The sequence below is a fragment of the Pezoporus occidentalis genome, unplaced genomic scaffold, assembly GCF_034315485.1.
Source record: "Pezoporus occidentalis ecotype Australia unplaced genomic scaffold, CSIRO_AGI_Poc_V1 ctg10, whole genome shotgun sequence".
NCBI lineage: Eukaryota > Metazoa > Chordata > Aves > Psittaciformes > Psittacidae > Pezoporus > Pezoporus occidentalis.
Window position 1 is genome coordinate 6527518 of NW_026912779.1, and position 23702 is coordinate 6551219.

The 23702-nt window shown below is 41.9% G+C and overlaps 1 long non-coding RNA gene across 1 annotated transcript in view; it reads left to right on the plus strand.

The window, feature by feature from the left end:
* Positions 1 to 3583: 3583 nt before the first annotated feature.
* Positions 3584 to 23702, plus strand: part of LOC134159567 (uncharacterized) — a 44517-nt gene continuing 24398 nt past the window's right edge. The window contains exon 1 of the long non-coding RNA XR_009963185.1: positions 3584 to 3825. This is a non-coding gene — a long non-coding RNA (uncharacterized LOC134159567). The remainder of the gene's footprint in view (positions 3826 to 23702) is intronic.

The following is a 23702-nucleotide window of genomic DNA, read 5'->3' on the forward strand; positions in this document are numbered from 1 at the left end:
TTCCTGCTGCGGTTCTCTGCTTGCACATCTCAATGTATCATGAGGTGGGGAGCCAATGCATCTTCCTTTGAGGCCGGTGAAGAGCTTTTCAGTGTCTGGCACTCAGCTTTTTACATTGCGTAAAGTTACTTCCTGCTAATCTTCCTATTCTGACATAATGAGATTGCATCCACATTTGAAGCCGTTATAAACATTTAGTGTGCCAAGGTCCGGCCTTACAGACAGCACTTCAAGCCTGAATCAGTTCCCTAATATAAAGTTGGATCCTGCTTCATTGAAGCCACTGGGAGAATGCCCAGGACTTTGGTGGGATGAGGATCACAGCCTTTAGAGGGAGCGCCTGGCTTACGAGGGTCAGGTGTCATGAAGTCAATTCTTTGTGTTAGGAAAGTTGTAATTTCCTTTTAAAGCTCAGTGACTCATTGAATCATGGCTGTGAACAATCCCACAGGATTTCCTTAGATTTGTGATAGCTGAAGGTAAGCTTGGAATGGCGCCCCTGGAAAATTTCTTCGTTCAGGGGCCTGATCCATCTCATTTTCAAGTCAGTAACTGAACTTTTGTTTACCACTATAACGCAGATCAAGAGGGTTGTGTAATCGTGGGGCCTGTTCCTGCATCAGCCTTTGATAAACCAGTGGAAAGGGCTACCTGAAAAGCATCCGTTGAAATGTGGAATCTGGAGTCATAAAGAATTCGTAAAGCTCAATGACCTCATTTCACAGCAAAGAAAGAGGCTAGAGGAGCCCTTTGTTTCTTCATAGTCTCATAAAAGTAGTTTTGCTTCTCAAAATTATCCACCCTCTAAAATTCATTTACTGTTGTTTTAGGTGTAATTCTGGACAAACTGAGTGAAAGAGTGAAATTTGCATCCACTTGGATGATCCTTTATCTAGGAGTTAAGCTTCCCTATTGCAAGGAGAACAACATATCAGTCAATCATGGATGAGTGAGCTTTTAGATAAGGCCTTTCCTATAATACACCCATAACACTTTATTTTCCTCTTGTACTGGAACTGACCTCCCCACTTGGGCAAGTGTTGTGGAGGCAGAGATAGGGACTGTGCCGTGCTGCTTGGCTGACACACATTTCAGAGCAACACATTCCAGCAGATGAACCCATTTGCACAGTTGAGTGATCTAAACTTAGAAAGCTAATTTCTCTAATTACAAAGTGAGACTGAACTCCTGTAAAGCTTTTCATCACCTGAGTGGAATGGGAATTGCACTTCCATAATCATTTCATGTTTAGAAACTAATTAGAAAGCGTTTTGTGGGGAGGCCACACCCCGGGTTAGACTATTTCACAAACGGATTGGGAGAGGACACTACCTCTGATGAGAAAGTTGAGCAAGCGGCAGAGGTTAGGAGAAGGAGTAGAGCTTACCAAACACTGAGCAGGGCATGTCTATGACCACAAAAGCTGCAGTTTTTCAGAGTCAGGCCATTTCTTAAAGCTGTATCTTGAAGCAAGCTTTCCAAATGTGACGAAAGATTCTGGAGAAGATGCTCCAGTGACCAGAGACCCAAATCCAGTTTGCTGCTACAAGCACATACTTTCTTCTTTCCCTGGAGCACATTGGTTAAGAGAATGAAATTTTCAAAGCCCCATTGTGCATATTTTGCATGTGCATTTTGTGACTTTGAAATTCCCACCTTAGTTTTCTGTATCTTATCTTCCCGGAATGCAAATGAGGAACTAAATCTAATTCAGAGGGTATTCTGAGAACAATAAATCTAAAGACTCTGGGATGCTCAGAAATGGCTGTAGTGAGAACCAGTAAAGTTCCTGAAAGAGTTAAAAGTTGTAGAGCTGAAATATGTCTATTGTAGAGCTTTTAAGTTTTATCCAGCTGTAATTAACTGAATCCATAACATTATTGCTTTCTGTCACAGCTTAAAATTGAGACCTTACTCTGTTCCAGAGAATAGTAGTTTCTCCTTCAGTTTCCTTTATTTATATGCATATAAAACCTGTTTTCTGGTTGTTTCTCTGTTAATCCTTCAGGAATCAAATGCCTACACCTTAACCTGTGAACCCCACTGCTTTGTCCTCCAGTTATCCTCCCCAGTGGCTGGATTTCTGTACACCGGTGATTTGATCTCAAATCCCTGCTTTCTAAAAACGGGAGAGCTGAGACTACAGTTTTAGGTCTGAGTAGGAGTGCACCTTATCAAGCTAGAGTAGCTTCCAGTAGGTGCAAAGACTGTGACACTGAGCAGTGCTGGCACATCTGTCACAGACAAGATGACACTTTCATTTGATAAGCAGTAACCTCAGCTATTCTTGTCAGTTGTAGAAAAGGCTGTGCTTGAAACCTAGGCTGAGCCCCATCTCCAATGAACAATGAATTGTAAGCTTTCAAGAGAGCTCCAAGTTTCTAGGTGGGCTTTCCTCATAGCCTTCTGCAAGGGTGCTTAATTTAGCTAATTTTAGTAAGTGCTCAGATCAAGTTTCATTTTATTGTTATGAAAGCATCAAAATGCCCACAGTTTTCATATATACTGCTCTCTCTTTATTGTTCAATGCATATGTTTAACAGGTTCTTTATCACCAACTACCCTAAGGGTGCAAGACTGAAGCATGCAGGGGTGTCATTTAGCTAAGGAAATGACTAAAAAAGAGCTGTAATTGGGAATTTTAAATTTGGGTGTTCAATATATGACTTCTTGCCTTTGCCCACCATGGGCATGGCCATTCCATGGCTGATCTAATATTCTGGACCTTGAGTTTACTTAGTCCTGCATGGGGGATATAGAAGGAATTGCTTCATTTCGTAGGAAGTAATATCTAGATGCATTAGAATTGATAAAATCCAGATTCTTAAGTAACTTGCTGGAATGGCAAGTGTATTGAGCCTCAAGACTGGGTGGATGGGAGCGACCCTGCTGATCTGCAGGGAAAATGTTTCTCCGGGGAGTTAGGGGTATATAACATGGCACAGTGGCCTGTGTTGATGGCACTGCCTGCTCCCTGGCAGAGAGAACATTTCTGTATCAGCTAAATACTTTTAGATAAAGGACAGGCCCCAGAGGGTGGCTAGCATCCTTGGTGGTACAGATAAAGACAAGGTCCTAGGTAAAGGGGCTCAAAATGGCTTTCCCCATATCCATCCTTTACACAGGAATTAAAAAACCCCAACCTTGACCATTCTGCATGTTGCAACATGTGGATGTTATCTGTATGTGTATTGAGGGCTCGTGTGTCATTGATCATACGGTGAGAGATGTGACAGGACTGTATGTCAGAGCCAGCAGCATTCAGAATAGTCTGAGCCCGCTCCGATTTGGGAGTTTTGGTGTTGAAACGCTGCATTTTGAACAAGGGCCACCTCAACTGCAGCAGTTCATCTCTTGAGACTCTCCCAGTCCCACTCTGGAGTTACCTGTGGTCAAAATCCCTGCAACTACTAGCAGGAGAGTGGAAACAAGAGTGAATGAGAAGGAATGGAATAATAATAGGCTAGGTGCATCATGGAGAGATGGCAAATAAAAGCCCCTATTCTGGAGAGTATGAGCGAGATACAGTGTTCTGTCACCTGCTTCTCTGATTAAAGGATTTTTTTGCTCTTTCCACAGAACCTGGAACGTTTTACATTCCTGCCTCTCTGTCAGCTGTTCTGTCTTGCATTTTCAAACACATGGGGGATGATTTTCCCTTCAATTGCTCCTGTTCTCAACCCTGAGTCATGGGCTCACTCCAAGTGTGATTAAGGACATCCCTGATTTGTAGCACTGGCAGCAAGACATGCTTGGTGAAGACCTGAAAGAAAAAAGAGCCTGGCTGTAGAATCGGACCCTTAAAACCAATTAACTTCTTTGAAGGTAATGGCATTACCCAGTGTGCGTCCTCTCTGTGTCTGAAAGGGGCCACAGACCCTCGCAGATCCACAATCTGTGTGTTGCCCTAAACTGCTGGGGGTTTTATATATACATAATGATGATTTTTATTTACTGTGGCAGAGGGGAACGAATGAGGATCTGCCACAACTTGAATAGAAGCAATTCCACACCTGTCCCTTTAAATGCACATTTGTGGTTGGCTGCCTTGTATTGTCCTCCCTCCTCTGGGGCTGTAGGGGACTTGTATGTGTGTGTGTGTGTGGAAGGATTTCCCAGCCTAGTTGGTGACCTCGCATCTTGCTGCTCCAAGCAGTGCCTTCCCTCCCCTCCTTTCTTTCCAATATTTATTGGAAGCACGTGCTAAGGAATCTGTGAGCCTGCAATGCTAATGAGTGCGTGGCATAGAGCAGAGCGGGGCAGATGCAAAGGGCCAGGCGCGGTTCCTAATGAGGGAGTCCCGAGACCCATCTGTTGAGTCTCGTGGGCCCTCAATGAAGTTAGCTACGCAAGGTTGCCAGAGGAGGTTTTTTTTCTCTAATGCTTTTAGTTCTCAACAAGTGCAATCCTGTATAGAGCAGCATGTCATGGAGTGAGGTTTTGTTGTTACTAGCAGATAATGTGACTTTGAAAAGAACGCCCCCCACCCCAGCTGAAAAGAGGATAACCCTCCTCTACCCCCTTCCTTCCCATCCTCCTTGCTCGGATCAATAGCAGGTCCCTAGGCACAAAGCCCGCATTCTTTTATTCTCAAATTAGAGCAGCTGCAGCAGCAACACCACAGCTCATTGGAAACCTATTAGCTTTTGAAAGACTTAATCCAGTTTGAAAATAACTAGTGTTTCTCAATCCTTCACGCACTCACTCCTGTAAGAGGCAATATTCTTAGACTGCATTGAGAGAGGACTGGGTTTATTATTAAAATAACCTGCATCTCTCTCGGTGACCCAAAGGAGCAACAAAGAAGGCAAAACATCAGTTTTCAGCTTCACACAGCCTAAGTACATGGGATTTACTCTGTCATATCACACCCTACCACTGAGCTATGCCGCCTACCATCCTGCCTTCGACAGTGACCGGTATCTTGTGATTCACTCTCCAATTTCACAGTTTTTAAGGCCAGAAGGCACTATTATGATAATCTATTTGACCTCCTGCACAACACAGACATTATAATTTCATCTTAGGTAGGATAAAAGCTGGGAGCAGCTGAATTCTTTAATGCTGCTCTGCTGGGCAGTGGTGGAAATGTGGGGGTTTTTGGGAGGTGCTTTTTGCTATAAGGGGAATTTGTTCTTCTTAAGCACATTAAACATAGAGCTTTGCCAATGGGAGCCCTGTGTACATGCAGCAAATGCCTTGCTTTGGAGTTAGGGGAGCTGAATTTAGGTAGAAAGCGTTTGCTCATCTGTCTTGGTTTCTTGTTTAGCTTTTATATCTGAACAACCCTTTACTGTGCATCTCCCTGCAGCAAACCTGTGAGCTATTTACTCCCATGTTAAAGATGGGTATCTGAGCTTCAGCAATTGCTTATGGCCTTCAGAGACATTTAGGCCACAAACGCCATGTGAAGAGGATAGCAGTGATGAAACAAAAGTTACCTTGAACAGGTTCATGAGTCTCATGCCCCAAGTGACACTGGAATCTGTAGATGATCAGGCAGCTTATTTTATTTAGCTTGAGTCCCAGCTTAGTGTGTTTGCTGGGACATCTTTCTCTGCCCAGTCTTTTCCTCTACCGTGGCAGTCCTAAACCTTTCCTGTAAGTGCTGCCAACTACTCTCAGTGATGATGGTACAGACATTTTGGCAGGAGGAGCTTGGGTAGGACCACCAGCTGACTTCCTGAAGGCCACCGAACACCAGCAGCTTTTGATTTCTACTGACCTGGACCAGATTCAGTGTGGTGACCTAGAGCTAAGGGGCTCAGTATCTCATTACTAATCCCTTGAGCTAGCCAATTCCTTCCACCAAGTCAATGTTTTCTAAAGTGTTAAAAGACTTTTCCTGCCTGCCTGCCCATTAAATCCTGCTCTTCTGTCCGTGTCCTTGGATCAGCCTAATCACTGAAGTGGATCAGTTTCAAGTCTTAAGGAGGCAAGCTGTGGTACTGACAGTGCAGGAGATGGCAGGCAGCGCAGCTGAGGCACTGCTTTCCAGCCAGCAGGACAGACACTGCTCTTACGGGTCTGTTTTTGAGTAACCTCAAGGTGCTGCTTTTCTGATGCATTGTCAACTGGGACATGTGGTGTTTCCTGCTTTTAGCTTATTTATCTGAGTTTTACAATTTATATATGTTTCTAAATACTTATCTAGGAAAAAGAAACAAAGTGTGTCCCTGGATCGTGCCCAGGCATTAATGTTTGCGTGCCTCAAGTACTAATTCTCTTCTGTGATATTTTAATCTTCTCACTTGCTGAGCCGGGGAACTTGGCTTTACAGGATGAACCACACGGAGCACCATCACTATGTATCTTTATTATTTAGGTGTTATATTTTCAAGATACAGAGAAACGTGTTTCAAAAGAGTGTGTTTGGAAACCTCTATGTTCTATGTTAAAATCTGCAATAGCCTCATTCACGTACACTTGGCAGGAAACAGCTTCCATTTGCTTTATTTTAGATTAGATACAGAACAGCTCAGAATTTCAGGCCTTCTATATACGTGTCTTCTTTTCCAGCAAAGCTTCTTCATAATTCATATAGACTTACAAAGTATACATTGCTCTATGTATGTATTTCCCTCCCCCCCCCCCCCGATATATATCTGTATAAAAAAGGGGAGCTGCTATTAGGCATTTCAGTTACTCACCCTTGCTAACTGTTCCCTTAATACTTACTTGGTAAAGTGGCTATAGCTGTGTTCTTACGAGGAATATTTTTCTTCTTGCAGGGTAGGAGCACTATTTCCCCCCCTACTTATGCAGCTCTGCAGTAGCAGTCTGTGGTGCACATGCACTTGAATACCAATATCTCTTATCAATTTTTTCTTAAAATGAAACTTATTCATAGTGAATGTGTCTGCCTTTGACTGCATATAATCAGACCAGGCTGCAGATAAAAAGAGCATAAATCTCCAAGCTTTTGCGCTTGCTGTTACAGGAGTTGTGTATTTGCTGAGGGATGCTAACCACGTTTGCCCTTCTGTTCAGTCAGTGGATCAGAGCACTAATTCTAGGCTATCTATCTCATTAAGAATATTCTTACAGTGTTAGTCTCCAGAATCACAGGGGGTTGATCCTTTTCAATCCTGGTGATGTCATCTAATGCTGTTACCATTTGAAACAAAGTTCTTAATGTGGAGCTTGACATGAAGGCCTGTGTCTACTGAAGACACAGAAGCAAAATCTAAGAGTGTCCTTCCTTTTGCTAGTGCTTTGTTTATCTGAATTGTTTCCCAAGTTAACTCCTGTGGCCTAACCCCGTAGAAGAGAAGATCTAATCTCTGATTGTCCTCTGGGACTATTCCTGCAAGGTCCTTGAAGAATATATCCTGTTTCCCAGTCAAAGAATTATTCCAAGGATGTGTCCTGTCTTCTCTTCTCATTTGAAGATTGTTTACCTGTTATTAATGAACTGTGTTTTGTCTATGGACTATTCCTAGTCTGGTGGCATTGTGATGCTTATTGGAGAAGGAGGAAGGATTAAAATGGCTCAGACTTTGCATTCAACATCACATACTGTATGCAGAAGGACTTAACAATCATGTCACGAACACACCAAAACTTAGATAGCCCTTGGAGGCAGCAGAAATTGTGCCATTAGTGGGAGATAGATAGAGTCTTTAATAGAGAAATATTGTGAGAATTCATAATTACCTGTTCTGGTGAAGTTTTAGAGCAGCATGGTTTGTGTTGTCAGGTGTCAGATGTGGAATGAAATAACAACCATTTCAGGGTAGTGCTAAATTAAAGCAATTTGAGGATCAAGTTATACGTAAGCATAAATATTCAAACTCAGCTGCAGCAAATAGAATGCTCTCATTTGTGCCAGCTAAGATTAGTTTGGCAATTTTATTAGAGTATGAAGAGGTCACTTATTGTTTCAAAGAGGTTTTTCCTGAAAGGAAGACAACCAGTGCTGAAGAGCTGAAAGCACTGAGCTGTGCTCATTTGGATTAAAAATAGGTATTTTTGGCCAGCGGAGCTTCAAAATAAGCAAATTCTCAAACCAAACAGTTTTCCTTTTGGTAGCCGAAAAGGAAACCGCACATCCAGGAGGAATGTAGATCAAAGCAAACTCTGCAAATGATGCAGAAACGCATAAAATAACAAACAAGGCTGGTGGGAAGAGGGGAGCTTTTGTAAGTAGATAGGTCTGTTCATATTACACTGAAACCAAATGCAAGATGGCTAAAGAAGATACTTGAGAGGGGTGTATCAGGCTATAGATATTTCTCCTCAGAGGATTTTTTCCAGCCTGTTTTTGCATATCCATTGTATTTGCAAAGTTGCATATAAGTGGCATACTCAGCACCAGATCTCACTGATACCAACTTCTGCCTTTCACCACTCTATCTTATCTTTCACTTTCCTTGTCTCACTGGCTTCCCTGAGCCTCTGTTTGCCTAAATCTGTGGCAAAACATGTTTGGTTTATTGCTTGCCCATAATGCTGTTAAAGCTCATCATCAACTCATCTTCTATAACTAAGATTTCAATTTTTAGGTAGTTTAACTTTCATACTTTTCAAAACAAAAAAATCTGTATGTATATAGGTATTAGCTGGTTAAATTGGAATGCATTGTTTAATGTGGTATATGAGAGTATAAATCTACATCAGAACTGTTTTTAATAGACAATATGAAAAGAAAGTCATTGCTAAGTATTTTTAAACTTATTGTTTCACTTTCTTTTAATAAAACTGTTACTGCAACAATCAAGGCTTGTATAAATTGAATTAATAGGAATTTGGCAGTTGCAGTGAAGTCACTCTAGCTGAGTGACTTGTCCAGTTCTTTCTTGGATGCCTCTTCATCAAGTGATGGGAATATAATTCCTGAACTCCTTGGTGGTTTTGATTCACAGAATTCTTGATACAAGAGAAAGGACCTTGCAGAACGGAGAAGGGTCCTTTGTCCACCAGCCAGGAAGGGAATGGGATTTCTGAGATAGCTGTGTTCCCTCCTGTGGGTCCTGCAGACCTCTCCATGTCTCTTTTGTCCTATTAGCTCTTTCCATGTGCCTCCCCAGCTGAAGAAGATTCATGTGTTCCACCTACCTCACCTTTGGTAGAAAACAACTCTTTGGTTGTGCTGAAGATAATTAATTTCCTCTAGGCCAACAAGTGAGAAGGCAGCATATCTTTGAGCCACATTTCTTTACATAGAACTGAATGTGTCTCTTGCCTCTCACCCTGTATCTCTTACTTCTGCAGCCACATGCCTTTTGAAAGCAGCCTGTCTAAGGCTGGAGCAGAGTGGGTTCCCCAGGGCTCTATATGTGAGGACAGGACACAAGCTGAACTGACGCAGTCCAGAGAAGCCTGCCATCAGGAAGGGCAGGCCCCACTGCACCCATCCTGTACAGGTCATAGGATATACGTCGCACCTTCCCATCTTCCCCTTGGCTGTGCACAAAAAGATGCCTGCTCATTGTGTGAAGGTCAGGTTACTGTAGAAATGCTACTCTTCAGAAGGCTGTCACTGGGATAGATGTGGGGTAGGTGGAAAACAATGCTTTTCCAATGTACCAATAAAGGCTTATTTGTGCCACACAAAGGTTTCCTCTAGGAACTTTTGATTTCTCTAGGACTCTGGAATTGTTTGCCATCTCTTTGAACTTTTTTTAACGTGGCTACTTTTAGCCTGAATGGAGACTAGTGAAAGTTCAGGCACTATATCCGGGGAAACTCATCTCTGTGTGAGAAGTGGACCAGTCAATAGGCTCCACGTATCAGATTGTTAGACAAAGGGGCAGCCTGCAGCAAAAGGGATGTTTGTATTGTGGCCTGAACAGGCTTCCTTAAAAATAATAGCCAAAGGTAAACACTATCAATTCACAAATTAGATGCTTGTAAAAAAAATGTCAGCCCATTTGCTAACCCTGTAAGAAGGGAAATAAGACTTGACAGTTTGCTGTGCTGTGATTCTAAGCATGATGGTTTCCGTAGACAGAGTGCTTACGGTGCTCTGTAGGCAGGGTGAGTGCACTGCAGTCATTGATGGCAAGTGATTGGGAAGATTTGTTGCTGTGCAGAAGTTTGTGCATGGCTTGCTTTTAGGTTGTTTCAACCTATCCACATCAAGTGAGAAAATGCAAAGGTGTCCGATCTGAACAAGCAAAATAAAGCTGGTGTTCTAAAAAGAGTACATCCACACACTGCCTTCTGTTTTTCTACTCAGATGTGGTCTTTCTTTTTGTGACTTCAGGTTACCAATAATGCAGTGGGGTTGTTGAAAGAGGATTATCCCCAGGTCCAAGCTGGCTTTGCTAGGGGAAATTTGCTACTGGAGGAGTATCTTTGCAAAATTTATTCTCAAGGTGATATCTTCCAAGTACAGAAACAATTTATATTTGTGACCTCCTTGGTTCTTGGTAAATATATGGCCAGCAGATCTCAAACTTGGTCAGCACTCTGCATCTGCTGGCTAACTGGGTGATTCTGGGCTCCACAGGAAAAGATGCTGGACTCGGGGAGTTTTGGGAGGAATTTACCATAGAATAGTTAGGGTTCTATAAGGAGCTTAAGGAAAGGACCTTAAGAAAAAACCTTAGGATCATCCAGTTCCAACCCCCCTGCCATGGGCAGGGACACCTCACACTAAAACATGCCACCCAAGGCTCTGTCCAACCCGACCTTGAACACTGCCAGGGATGGAGCATTCACACCTTCCTTGGGCAACCCATTCCAGTGCCTCACCACCCTTACAGTAAAGAATTTCCTCCTTATATCCAATCTAAACTTCCCCTGTTTAAGTTTTAACCCATTGCCCCTTGTCCTATCACTTCACTGAAAGGGAGAAAGGTTGAAGAGATCTTGATGAAAGGCATGGAGTAGAGCAGCCCTAATTCAGGCTGAACAAATTCTGAGTAGTTTTACACAGAGTATTTCATAGTTGCTAGAAAATCTCTCATTGAGTCCAGGAGTTTTTATACTGTCCCACTGTGTTTAGCTGGCCTCAGGTATATGGAAAGTCATATTGGAATGGGGCATGTTTTAGGGACAACAGATTGCTTGATGAAGGCCTTGTACAGAGATGAAGAGTGAAAGGCTCATTCCTGTGAGACAGCTTCCAGTGTGATTGTGATGGTTGTGCTTAGCACTGATGATGGGTATCAGAGATCAATTATATTATTCGGGAAACAAACCATAGTCTGTAAAACTGAGTTTAAATAGTTGGGACTGAAAAATGGCATAGAGGCATGAAGTGCATAAGAAAGACTGCTTAGGAATAAGGACCTAGCCTAGACCTTACGCAAAACCAACCCAGGCAGGAAATGAAATATATACTTTAACATGGAACTGATGACATCAATTGTCTGACCTTCTTTTGCTGAAATACCTTGCTATGTGCCAGTGTTGAAAACTGATCTGAAAGGACCTGTGGGGTTTTGATTTTACACATTCTTCATCAAGATGCAGCTTTCTGAAACATGATTAAATATTTGATAACTTTGACTACAACTAAAACTGATCAGTCTCTAATTCGGGGATTTTAAACATCAATAAACAATTGTCCCCAAACTTACAGAATCTCAAAAACTCGTAAAGAATCATAGAACTGTTTAGATTGGAAAAGACCTTACAGATCTTTGAGTCCAACTGTTAACCCAGCACTACCATGTACACCACTAAACCATGTCCCTAAAATGTGTCCTTAAACATTAGATACCCTTAACATTAGAGATTGCTAAACATTAGAAACAGCTGCTTTTACATAACCTTTAATATAGCTGTTATTACAGTGTGGTTCCTTCACAGTATCTGTTATGCTTGCATATGTCAGCACGAGAATTGAAGTCTCCCTCAAAATAGTCATTGGCTTTTCGTCAGCAAAAATCTATAATCAGAATAATTTTGGTATAAGCAGCACTTTCACAATGGAAAGCCTGCATTCAGGAGATTTCTGACAACTCTGAGCTTGAAAGGGACTGCTTCTAAAACAGGAAAATGCTGCTAATATAACTATATTATAGAGAAGTCTGTTACATAAGAATGAAAGCAAAAGAGAACCATGAACACTGCCATACCAGGTAAGATCCAGTGTGGTAATTTCTGTTGGTATTGGTCAGTACAAGGGGCAAAAAAATTAGGAAGCTGTTATCTGCCTAAAGAAAAAATAAATATCCTGAGCATTTAGTTACTAGTTTGGATGGCTTTATAACCATTTAGTGGTATCTTGTCATAGATAACACTAATTAGCTTTAAAACGCAGCATTTTTGGTTTCCCAGTCGTTCTCCTGGCAGAATTTCACAGATTATTCATACTGAGATTTTTCTTAAATAGCTTTAAAATGTGATCTTTCTCCTTCATTGTATTTTATTTCTGGTGTCCTCAACATAAAAAGGACATGGAACTGTTGGAACGAGTCCAGAGGAAGCCATGAGATTGATCAGGGGACTGGAGCACCTCCCATATGAAGACAGGCTGAGAGCCTGGAGAAGAGAAGCTGAGTAGAGACCTCACAGCAGCTTCCAGTATCTGAAGGGGGCCTATAAGGATGCTGGAGAGGGACTCTTCATCAGGGACTGGAGTGATAGACAAGGCAGAACAGGTTCAAACTTAGATAGGGAAAGTTCAGGTTAGATATAACGAAGAAGTACTTGACTGTAAGGTTGGTGAGGCACTGGAACAGACTGCCCAGAGAAGTGGTAGATGTCCCATCCCTGGCAGTGTTCAAGACCAGGTTGGACAAAGCCTTGGGCAACATGGTCCAGTGGAAGGTGTCCCTGCCCATGGCAAGGGATTGGAACTGTATGATCTTGAGGTCCTTTCCAACTCAAACCATTCTATGGTTCTGTGATTATGGGAGAGGCTGAAAAGGACGTGACTCACTTTTTGGTTTTGATCTGGGATGTAACTCTCTTCTCATTTTCACTTAGCAATGGTAATCCTGGTGTTTTCAACCTATTTTTTCCAGATATTTCTTAAAGTTTCTAGGCATTTCACTTGCCAATCTCTTGGACCCCTATTGTTTCTGGTCTCTTCTATCTGTGGATTCAGTATTTCGGACAAGAAACTTATGTAGTAACACTATCATAATAGGAAAGTAATAAAATTTATACTAAGTGTCCATAAATTCTAAATGAATGTCTAGACAATATTTTAAAACACTTATCCATGGCTCTTTTTTTAGGTTTTAGGCTATCAAAGTAGAAAGATAATGAATCCTTTTGCTAAGAAACGGTGGCTTGGCTGAGCCACATAGGCATGATGTGCTGCTGCTACTTAATAATTACAGCTGAGTGAAAATAAAGGTATTTAAATTACAGAAGAGCTGCAGCACTGAGCATGATCTTTCAGATTGCTGCTGGAGGTATCCTGATAGTGACTCATAGCATGGTGGTACTGAAAATGTGTTGGTTCAGGGCCTGTGGTCTTCTGCAGGACGATCACATTGCAACTTTAATGTTTCCTGGACACTTGGGTATCTCTAATTCTGGAGTACATGTTTTAGGAAGGCTTGCACTCTCCATATTTCAGTGTCTTGCTGCTGACACTGAGCATTAGGCAGTGTGAATGGCTCATTTTGAGTGATCTTGGTCTGTGGTGAAGAGAACAGGAACAAGTCCAGCACACACAGAACAACTGGCTTTTGTTTACTAAGTCAAAGCTGTAAAACCATAAAGGGAGCAAAAGCTGAAATCAAGGGAAATAAAAATAATGGAGTGGGAAGGGAAAAGGAAAATCAACATTTGAGGGTTCTTCTGTGTGAAACAGAGATCTGGGTTCGGGCAATGGGGGAAAAGCATGACTCATTCTTACACAGCTTTGCTTGATGTAAGAACCCCTTTATTTAAGTTTGGATTTGAGATTCATGGAGGTGAAGATGTTATTTATCAGCAAGAATTTATCAACACCTTCCCTGCTCAGCTTTCAGCTTGATTCATCACAGCCAAAAAGTAGCCTTACATGATTATTAGATGAGATATTAGGAAAAAATCACTGTGGTGGTGGTGAGTGAGTGTGGTGGTGGTGAGGTGCTGGCACAGGGTGCCCAGAGGACCTGTGGCTAACCCATCCCTGGCAGTGTTCAAGGCCAGGTTGGACAGAGCTTGGAGCAACCTGGTCTAGTGGAAGGTGTCCCTGCCCGTGGAAGGGATTGGAACTAGATGAATTTAAAGGTTCCTTCTAACTCAAACCATGCTTTGATTCTGTGATAAATATACTTTTAGGCTGCTAGCTGAAGCAAGGGTCCTCCTTTGTAAGATGCAGGAAAAGCTTTCTTAAATTCTTAAAAATAAAATATGCTTTCAGTATTCCTGGTGGAGGCTTCCTGCTCACTGAAAGCTACTGCTTCCTTGAAAAATCTTTGGTCTTTCAGAGCATTTTAAAAGAGATATTCTTAGGAAATGCTGTTGCTTTGGGGCATCTGGCTTCTAATCAGTCAGTCCTTTCACAGCCTAACTCTTCTGTCACAACACCAACCCAGAGCATGCTTAGTGTGGTCCTGGGGAGCCATGTGCCTTATATGTCCTGCAACTTGCAGGAGGTCAAGTAGGGGGAAGCCAAAGGATTTGTGCAAATGGTGGAGCCAAGCAGAAGGTCAGGGATGGCATTTTGTGGCCATGGGAAAGAGACAGCTCTTTCTCCTGGGTCGGGATGAGTCTCCGTCAGTGCCGAGCCTCAGAGGATCATGGGGCTTCCATGGCTGGCACCCAGTGCTCTTAATTTTGTGGTGAATAAGAGCCCTGAAAGCACATAATTTAATCTGCCTGAAGATAATTTTTGAAATAAATCATTCTCTTGTTTAAAGAATAAATCTTCAGCAAGTTTCAAGAGAGCCTACAGCACTGCTGATTTTAATCATTACTCTGCATAGGGCAGTGTCTATACTGCTTAGTGCTCCCAAACCAGTGCTGCTAAAAGATCTGCTAAAAAGCAATGCTGCTATTAAAAAGTCAGGTCTGGATTTAGAAGCTGTCACAATTCAAACTAAACTTTGGGGGGGGGTGTGATTCCTGACTTCACAGCTGGAAGAGGAGAGGGCTGGTGAGCAGAGACCCCATGGTCCTCTCCAGGTCTAACTAACCAGTAACCCCCACTGCCAGTCTGTGCCACAGTTTCATGTCTGAACACTGGGTTCTGCGGGCACTGCTGTGTAGCACATTGCTGCTCTGGAGGCAAGAAATGCTTCAGGAGAGATGGGTGTTTTTGTGTTTTGATGGGCCGTTGCTGGAATATGGGTTATGTATGACAGGAATTGTGCTGTGGTGTGTCAGACTGTACCACAGAGAGTGATTTCAGTCAGCAGTGAGTGATTTTTATCATACTGCTCTGTGGTCATCCACTGGGCTCCCCAGCCCTCTGCTGGGCAATTGCTTCTTCAATAGCATGTCCTGCTTCAGTTGAAATGTTTCAGGGTTTGGCTGGTGCACAAGGGATTTTTTTGGGGGTGTGAAAAGGATTGGTTTGGGTGAGATGCGTTTTAGCAAAGTAGAAGTTACACTGGTCAGCCTTGGTCTGGAGAATGATGCTTCATTAAACCTCCCTGTCCTTCATCTGGGAGCTGCACTGTGCTGGAGATGGTTCACTACAGAGGCAGGGTGTGATCTGTAACGACTAAGTAAAGTGTTCTGTGACCAGCCATGGATGAGGTGAGGTTTGGATAGACTGGAGATTCTTTTGGGTCTTGATTGTTCCAGTGGCAGTTGGCAATTCAGTTGCTCCTGTGACAGCACTCGATACACTGGCTGGTTAGTTAAAAGGCTGATTTATGATCCGTATGTTAACTTCAATAGCAGAGATTGGGTCCTTCTTATAGAAACTAGGAGTCCAAGATGGATTGCAGGCAGGTTCTTGCATTTTCTTCCTGGCTGCTGGTTGAACACCAGAGAAAGTTGGTGATATTGATATTCTCCCATGTTTTTGCTCATTTCTCCCTTTTCTTGGAGAGCACTTGGGGATCTTGTTTCTGGAGCTTTCTGGGAGGAATGGACACTGCTCTGGTCTTTTCCACTGCAAACAATCTACTGCAGGGAGAAACTTCTCCCTGTCCTTCAAATTGGGAAGTTCTTACTCCTCTACTGAAGCTGATTGCAGTGTTAAAAAGTAAATTCATACAGTTTTTGGCACAGCACCATTTAAGTACTTCTGAGTGGCTGGGAATTAATTCACTGTGCCATTTAAGCTACTTTGAAGAATAAGCGATCTAGCTATATTTTATTTGGGTTGTACTTTGTATGAAATGTGTAGAGCTATTGAAACCAGATATCATAACTTTGTGCTAGGCTGATGTACACCAGTTCAAAATGTGTCCCCTGGCATATGAAATTGGAAGCTGAGGGTTTTCTCAGACACAGATGCCACTCAATTTCCTCACTTCTAGGTATCCTCACCCCCGGGAAGGTTACTGTGTCTAATAGATAGGAAAACGCTTGGTTTCCATTGCTATTGCCATCAAGTCATCCATTTTGAAGGTCTTAGAACTTGCTTTTGTCTAAAGCAAAATATTTGTCACATGTTATTAGAAGGGACCTTACCCTGGAATATATCAGGAGTAACTAGCAGGATTTAAACCATTGTTAAATATCACAGAATCATAGATAAGTTTAGGTTGGTTGGACTGGACATTTAAAGATATCTAATCCAACCTCCCTGCAAGGACATCTTCAACTAGATCAGGTTTTTCAGAACCCCATCCAACCTGACCTTGAATGTGTGCAGGGATGGGGCATCTACCACCTCCCCGGGCAACCTGTGCCAGTGTTTCACGACCCTCATTGTAAAAACTTTCTTCCTTATATCTACTCTAAATTTACCCTCTTTCATTTTATCTGCAAGTGTAGGATATGCTTAGCTCCAGGAGTGGTGTGGGTGTAAACAGTGTGTCATGAACCATTCTGTTGTGTCTTAGTTATAACAATATAGATAAATCATAGAAGCATCATGTGTCATAAGCTCAAGCTTTCATAGGCAACCATTGCTACAAATTCTCATTTGCAAGAAATCTTCGGAGCTGTTGTCCTTGTTCAGAGTTAGACAAAAGTGATCTACTTAGTGTTTGTAAAGGCTAAACTGTAAAAGAAACATCACTGAAGCAGAAGTGTGACATTTCCAGCTATTTTTAGAGGGAGGTCTGTTCAACAATATATTTCAGGTGACAAAACACAAATATGATGCACAGTGCAGAATGGAAAGAAAGAATAGACCCTCTGCTGCTGGGGATAAAAGAAGACTATAGTAATGTGATTATGGTAATGGTCAACAAGTCATAGTCTTGTGCTTTTGTTCACTGTAATTAACTTCTTGGAATGGCACAGTCGCTTTCTCTGTGCTCATCAGATGGCCCTGCTTTTGTGTCCACAGTCTGTTATTTCTCCTGCAGGGACTGCAAGCTTCCAAGTGCATTACTAAATGAATTCATTGCTGGAACAAAGATTCAGTGGTAGAATAGAGATTGATATCTTTTGTTGTCAGACATTCAATACCATACAGCAATCCAATTACTTAAGCTGTTTCTATCAGTCTTATTACGGCTCACTATTGAGGCATGCTTTAAAGCTGGATAATTCTGTCTTGCAAGAATGTAGTGGAACAGATTAGAGCTTTAATGAGAGGGCTTTCTGTGGGCTAGGGCACTTCCATTGTATGTGTTGGGATTGAAGAATCATACCTAGGCAAGGGCCCGGAGTCACTGTTGCAAAGACTGATCAAAGGGAAGCCTGAAATCTGTACAACTGCTTGAAGAAAAGTTATGGGTTATAAAGAAATAAAATAAAACCCAGGAAGGTTTCTGTTTGTTACTGCCTCTCTGATGGGAATCTGTGGTACACTAGGAAGAGGAAATTGCTTATTGGAATTCAGATTGTGGAATGGATATCTCATTTTGTGTTTGAACTTCTCCTCCGCTGTGCTATAGGTCAAATTCTGTGCTTAGCTGTAGCATTTTAGGAATGCTGGCAGCACAAGTTCAGCGCAAGGCTTATTCCACATACAGCTACCCAGGGTAGATGTTTGAAGAGGAGGGTTTCTAGTGCAAAAACATATAGCAGGAAAGAAGGCTTTGATAACTGCATGTAGAAAAGAAAAGATTGGATGAGCAACTCAGCCTTCCCAGGTTAGTATCCTTGCACATGTTCTCTGTAGAGGTGTAGGTTGAGTCCCAAGGCAGCAGAGAGCTGGAATCAAAACTGAGGCTGAAGTGTAGAATTGGAAAACAGTTATTTTTCTGTGAGAAAAAAATTCAACAATATAAATACAAACAAATCTATTTGCTTTGCAAATATTTTAGGAGGAGTTTGTGTATGTAAAACGCAGCTCAGGTTACTGTGGCAAACACAAGAAGTAGAGACTTCGGAGATGCCAAACTAAGTCTTTATGTCTGGCAAGACGTTTTGACTCCTTCTTGATATATGATTTCTGATGGACTTTTAAAACATGATAAAAGCCTCCAGCTCTCTTCAGGACCTCAAAAGAAACATCTGTCCTTTAAGTTGACACAGTGTGAACAGAAGCACCTATGAATTGCTAAGGTTGGAGTGAATTGGAAACACAGATCAGAGTGCTTTTGGATGGGATACATACAGCTTGGTGTCATTCCTGAAAATAGGTGTATCTAACCTGATCTGAAAGTCCACCTTTCTACATTACTATCCTGAAATAACTGGTGGTATGGTCTATTTCTTGATATAAGAGCCAAAGCAAGCACTCAACTGGGGAGAGTGGCAATGCTATGTAACTTCTGCTGGGTAACACTGATTTCCAACAATCTGAGGATATGGTCTGTTTTTCCTAGGTGCAAAGATATTTGTATGGTTTATAATTTCATTCTAGTAAGTCTGATTTTTCCATTTCTTATGGTTATTTTACACTATCAACAGCTAAATATTTCCTCATCAGGGACAAAGTTATGAAGTATTACAGTGCACACGTATTGCCTCGCTGTAATATTTTCAAAGCATTATTTAGAAGAATAGCAATTATAAAGACATTTTTCCAAAGGAAATTGTATCAGAGTTAGGATAAGAGTGAGAGGGATATGAACTTAATTCTAAGTTTATCCAAGCATGTGGATTTGTTTTCAGAAAGTGTTTGTGTTCCTGTGTATAACCCATGAATTCTACTTTTCTTCAGCAATAAAGGTATCACCCGGTCCTGGGCAGAAGCTAAACTTGACTTTGTAGCCTCAGTTGCCTGATGTGGATTGAAGTTAATGTTTCATGAGGCAAAAGGACAGCACCTGTTCATTCCAGGAACAGTCACTACTAAGATAACTTGTTTTGGATCAGAGTTAAGTTGGTTTTGTGCTGAATTATCAGGTTCTTCCTCACTCAGGAGTGTAAGGGGCATTTGAAGATTTAGGGTGGCCTAATGAGTGATGTCTACAGTAACTGCTTCCTTGTAATTTATTTGCTCTATTTAGGAATGAAGGGTTTGGACTTTGGATCTTCCAAAGGGAGCTTTTTATGTGCATTTTCATTTATTTTGTCTAAATACATTGAAACCTCCAGGACAGATACTCAGCTGGTGTAAATCAGCTTAGTTCCATTGACGTCAGTGGAGCGGCGCCAGCGGCAGATCTGACCCACTTCTTTAATCTGATCACTTGTCCATCCCATTTATTTCGGATTACATCAGAGGGAGCAGAGCCTTACCTCATTCACCATGAACTTGATACAGGTACAACCTTGCAAGTTTTGACAGAGGACTTTCATCACTGAGAAACATGTAGGAAGCAAGAGTAGCCTCCAGTCCTCTGCCATGCAGAAGCTGCTTGGAGCCAAGGTGTCTGACAGACCCAGCTTTACTTAATAGATTGTGTGACATGCGAAATTCCAGCTTGCTCATAATCAATTACATTAGTTTCCTACAAAACATTAACACCACAATGATGATCAGAGGGGTGGAGCACCTTCCATATGAAGGCAGGCTAGGAAAACTGGGGCTGTGCAGCCTGGAGAAGAGAAGATTCAAGGAAGACTCCAGAGCAGCCTTCCAGCACCTAAATGGCACCTACAAGAAATCTGGAAAGGGACTTTTTACAGGTCCTGTAGTGACAGGACAAGGGGGAATGGCTTTAAACTAAAGGGGGGTAGATTTAGATTAGCTATTAGGACTGTGGGTGTGCTGAGGCAATGGCACAGGTTGCCCAGAGAAGTTGTGGCTGCCCCATCCCTAGCAGCATTCAAGGCCAGGCTGGATAGGGCTTGGAGCAACCTGATCTAGTGGAAGGAGTCCCTGCCTGTGGCAGGGGCGGTTGGAACTGGATGAGCTTTAATGTCCCTTCCAACCCAAACCATTCCATGATTCTACTACAGCATTTTATGTGGTGTAAATATCTATTAACAAGTTAGTAATATTCATTCAGTGTTCAGGGTGCCCTTTGCCACTACAGCAAGCTTCAAGTCACCAGCAGCTTCAGCATCCCAGCTGTGAAAGCTGTCCTGGTACTGACCTTAGGAATTTGCAAGGGAATTCAGGTTGAAGTTTGCAGTCCCACCTTGGGTCTGGTGCCTCCTACTTGTTCCTTCAGTTTTCCTGGTTTTTACTGTGATTTGCCCTTGGATCTGTTGCCTGCCAATGTCCTCTCAGATTAGCACTGGATAGTTAAGCTGAATGTTATCTTCATATCACACACTCTTCTCCCTGTGGATCTCTGTATCTGATCTCTTTGACGGCTTGAATGAGCCCATTTGAAGGTTTGGGGGTTGGGTTTTTTTTTTGCTGGGGGAGAATGGAGGTGCCAATATACAGCTGAAGAACTTGTTTTTTACCCTTCACCTGAACTGATGATTGAACTGACTCTTGGCTCTTCTACTTGTTCTCAAACAATAATCTTTTTCAAATATCCTAGCAGCTTCCAGGGACACTTTCCCAGGAGTATAAAATATCATGTGTTTGGGCTCTCTGGGTTTTGTGTACTCAGAGAAGTTGCCCCTGAAAGTTTACATCAAAGTCTTCATTTGTTTCTGTCCCATAACCTTGCAGTGAATGTACATTCTTGAGAAGATCTGGGAACATGTTTTTTACCACAGCAGATACTTTTTCTTGGTGCTGCTACACAATGTATCTCTCTAGTTTATCTACCTCAGTGCTTAGTTTACATTTCCCTAGTAAAGAGAGGAGTTTTGCCTTTTTGTTGGCTGTTTTCTATGTTCATCACTAATATTGACAAAATAGCACAAATGCTGCTTTTTGTGAGCTCAAACTGTCTTGCAGCGGAAACAGTCCATTTTCTCAGCAGTTGATCCTCTGCAGCATTATCTAATATCCTATGACCTTTTCTGAGCTAGTTGTGCAGTGGCCATTGACTTTGTACTGGACTTTCTCCAGTACCTCCCTTCTAGAGTTTGCAAATGCCAAAATGATGTGAGCCATTGCAGTTCTGGTATCTTTTTCCAAATACCAGATGGTGTCTTGGCTTCTATTCCCAAATTGTGTCTTGTTTTTGCAGTGAAGTTAGTCCAAAGCTGGGACAACATTGAGTTCAAGAGGTACAGCAGAAATTTAGTGAAGATGCAAATATATCTGCTTCTCATCGAAAGTTCCTCTTTCATTTAAGAAGGAAACATAACTAAATGAATGGATTTTAGGTGAGAAGGAAACTCAAGACCATCTAATATGATGGTATGTGTTTTGCATGTCGTAGAATTCCACTGTTACCTCTACAAAACTATTTCCTGCCAGATAGTGGGCAGATCATACCTCTGCTAACCAACTACTTGAGTTTCAAAGCAATAGCACTCTCCAAACCTACATCTAGGCTGTTGCTGGTTTACTGTATAGAGACCTAATGATTCCGAAGTCCGTGAAGCCTGAAATGAGTGACATATGTATGTACTCTTTTTGTGATCCAGCAATCGGAGAGATTGCTCAAGACAGGAATGAAAGGAGGCAAAGGAAAATCAATGTTTAACTTGGAAATATTTGTCAGTTAACAAGTCACAAGGAAGTGAGTATCATTAACACCTAAGATAGATACCATTGCATTTCCTAAGTTCAGGAATTTTCTGAATAGATTTGAACACATTTATTTTATAGAAGGCTGCCGATCCAAACTCTGGCAACACTTAAACACATAGTGAATTCCATCCTTCTTATGGACAACATGCAATTGGGTGCACAAATACATTCCCTGAATAGGGATGCTCTCCTGAGCTTATCCTGGAGATAAGCTTGTGTGCTTCAGCTGTTTTAAGGGAGTTCTATTCTTCTGGCATGCTTTTCTTCTATTTCCCATTCAAAACCATCTGCTTTAACATCCTATTGAGTTATAAAGTATATTCCTTTACGTTCTTACAACCTCTTAGTTGTCAAGACCTGGAATTTCTTATACAAGGCAATCTCCTGGAAATCTCTAAGAGCCCTGTGTGCAATAAATAGGATATCTACTTCACCCCCATAGTCCTGTATCTCAGGTCTTTGTCACACTGAAAAAGTTAAAACCCTTAATTCCTCTAAGGGAGGAGTCTCTCAGGTATTTCCTTATTGATCAGTACTGTAAAGCCTTGATCTCTGTCTGAGAGGCACATTGATCTGTCTTGTCTCGAGTAGCTGAAAGGACTTTATGCATTGAATTTATCAGCAGTGCTAACATGTCTTGCCAAGTGAAGCCAGCCTGTTAATGTATGGATTTTCTGCCTTGAGTGGTTGTCTAAAATCAATTAAGTCATGAAAAATAAAAAAGCCCAATTCTCACAATTCATATCCGTGCTAATTACAGACTGGCTTGAGCAACAGTGCCCAACTGAGTTGTAACACTGGGGCTGGCGGATGGTGTGGTCGTTGTTCAGATTCCCTGATTGCAGTTTCATTTTTCCTTTTTGAAAACCACTATTTAACAACATTTATCCATTCATTCATTCTGAAGAGTGATGCTCTGTTGGCAAAATGGTGAACAGTTACTAAAAATAAGGTCTGCTGGTGAATCCTTTAAAAATATGACTGCATCCCGAGCAAGTGACTCACTTTCAGCAAAAATTGCAAGCATAAACCTTTTCAAAATCACAATCTCTATAAATCCTTTATGCAGACTGTAAATCCTGAAAAGAAGGGTCAGAGAACTTGGAAGGGAGGCAGCTTTCCATCCAAGATGTGGTCCTTAATCTATTGACTGAATTGATCTTACTTTTAAAAGACTCCCCAGCTTGGCATAAGTTTTCTGTTTATCTCACAAGCAGTGCATCTGTCCTTCTTCCCTGTGTTTAAGCACTTAATAGCTATTAATTTAAGAAGACAGGCCCTGCTGGATCCATAAGTACTGTACTTCAAGGTACATTTGGATTAAAGCTTTCTTTCTTTTATCATAGAATGGTTTGGGTTGGAAAGAACCTCAAGATCATCCAGTTCCAATCCCTTGCCATGGGCAGGGACACCTCACACTAGACCATGTCACCCAAGGCTCTGTCAAACCTGGCCTTGAACTCTGCCAGGAATGGGGCATTTACCACTTTTGTGGGCAGCCTGTGCCAGTGCCTCACCACCCTGACAGTAAAGAACTTCCTTATAGATAACCCGAACTTCCCCTGTTTAGTTTAAACCCATTATCCCTTGTCCTATCGCTACAGTCCCTGATGAAGAGTCCCTCTCTCAAGGTGCTGCATTACCTGCTCTATTTGACTTTCTTAGAGGCTTGAAAACAGTGTCAGCTGTTTTTCAGAGCATTAATTCTTTTTTTCAGGGTGATTTTTCTTGCACCCTGATGTGTTAATTGAAAATTGTTGGGTTTTGAAGTACAGCAATAGGATTTGGAATGCTCCAC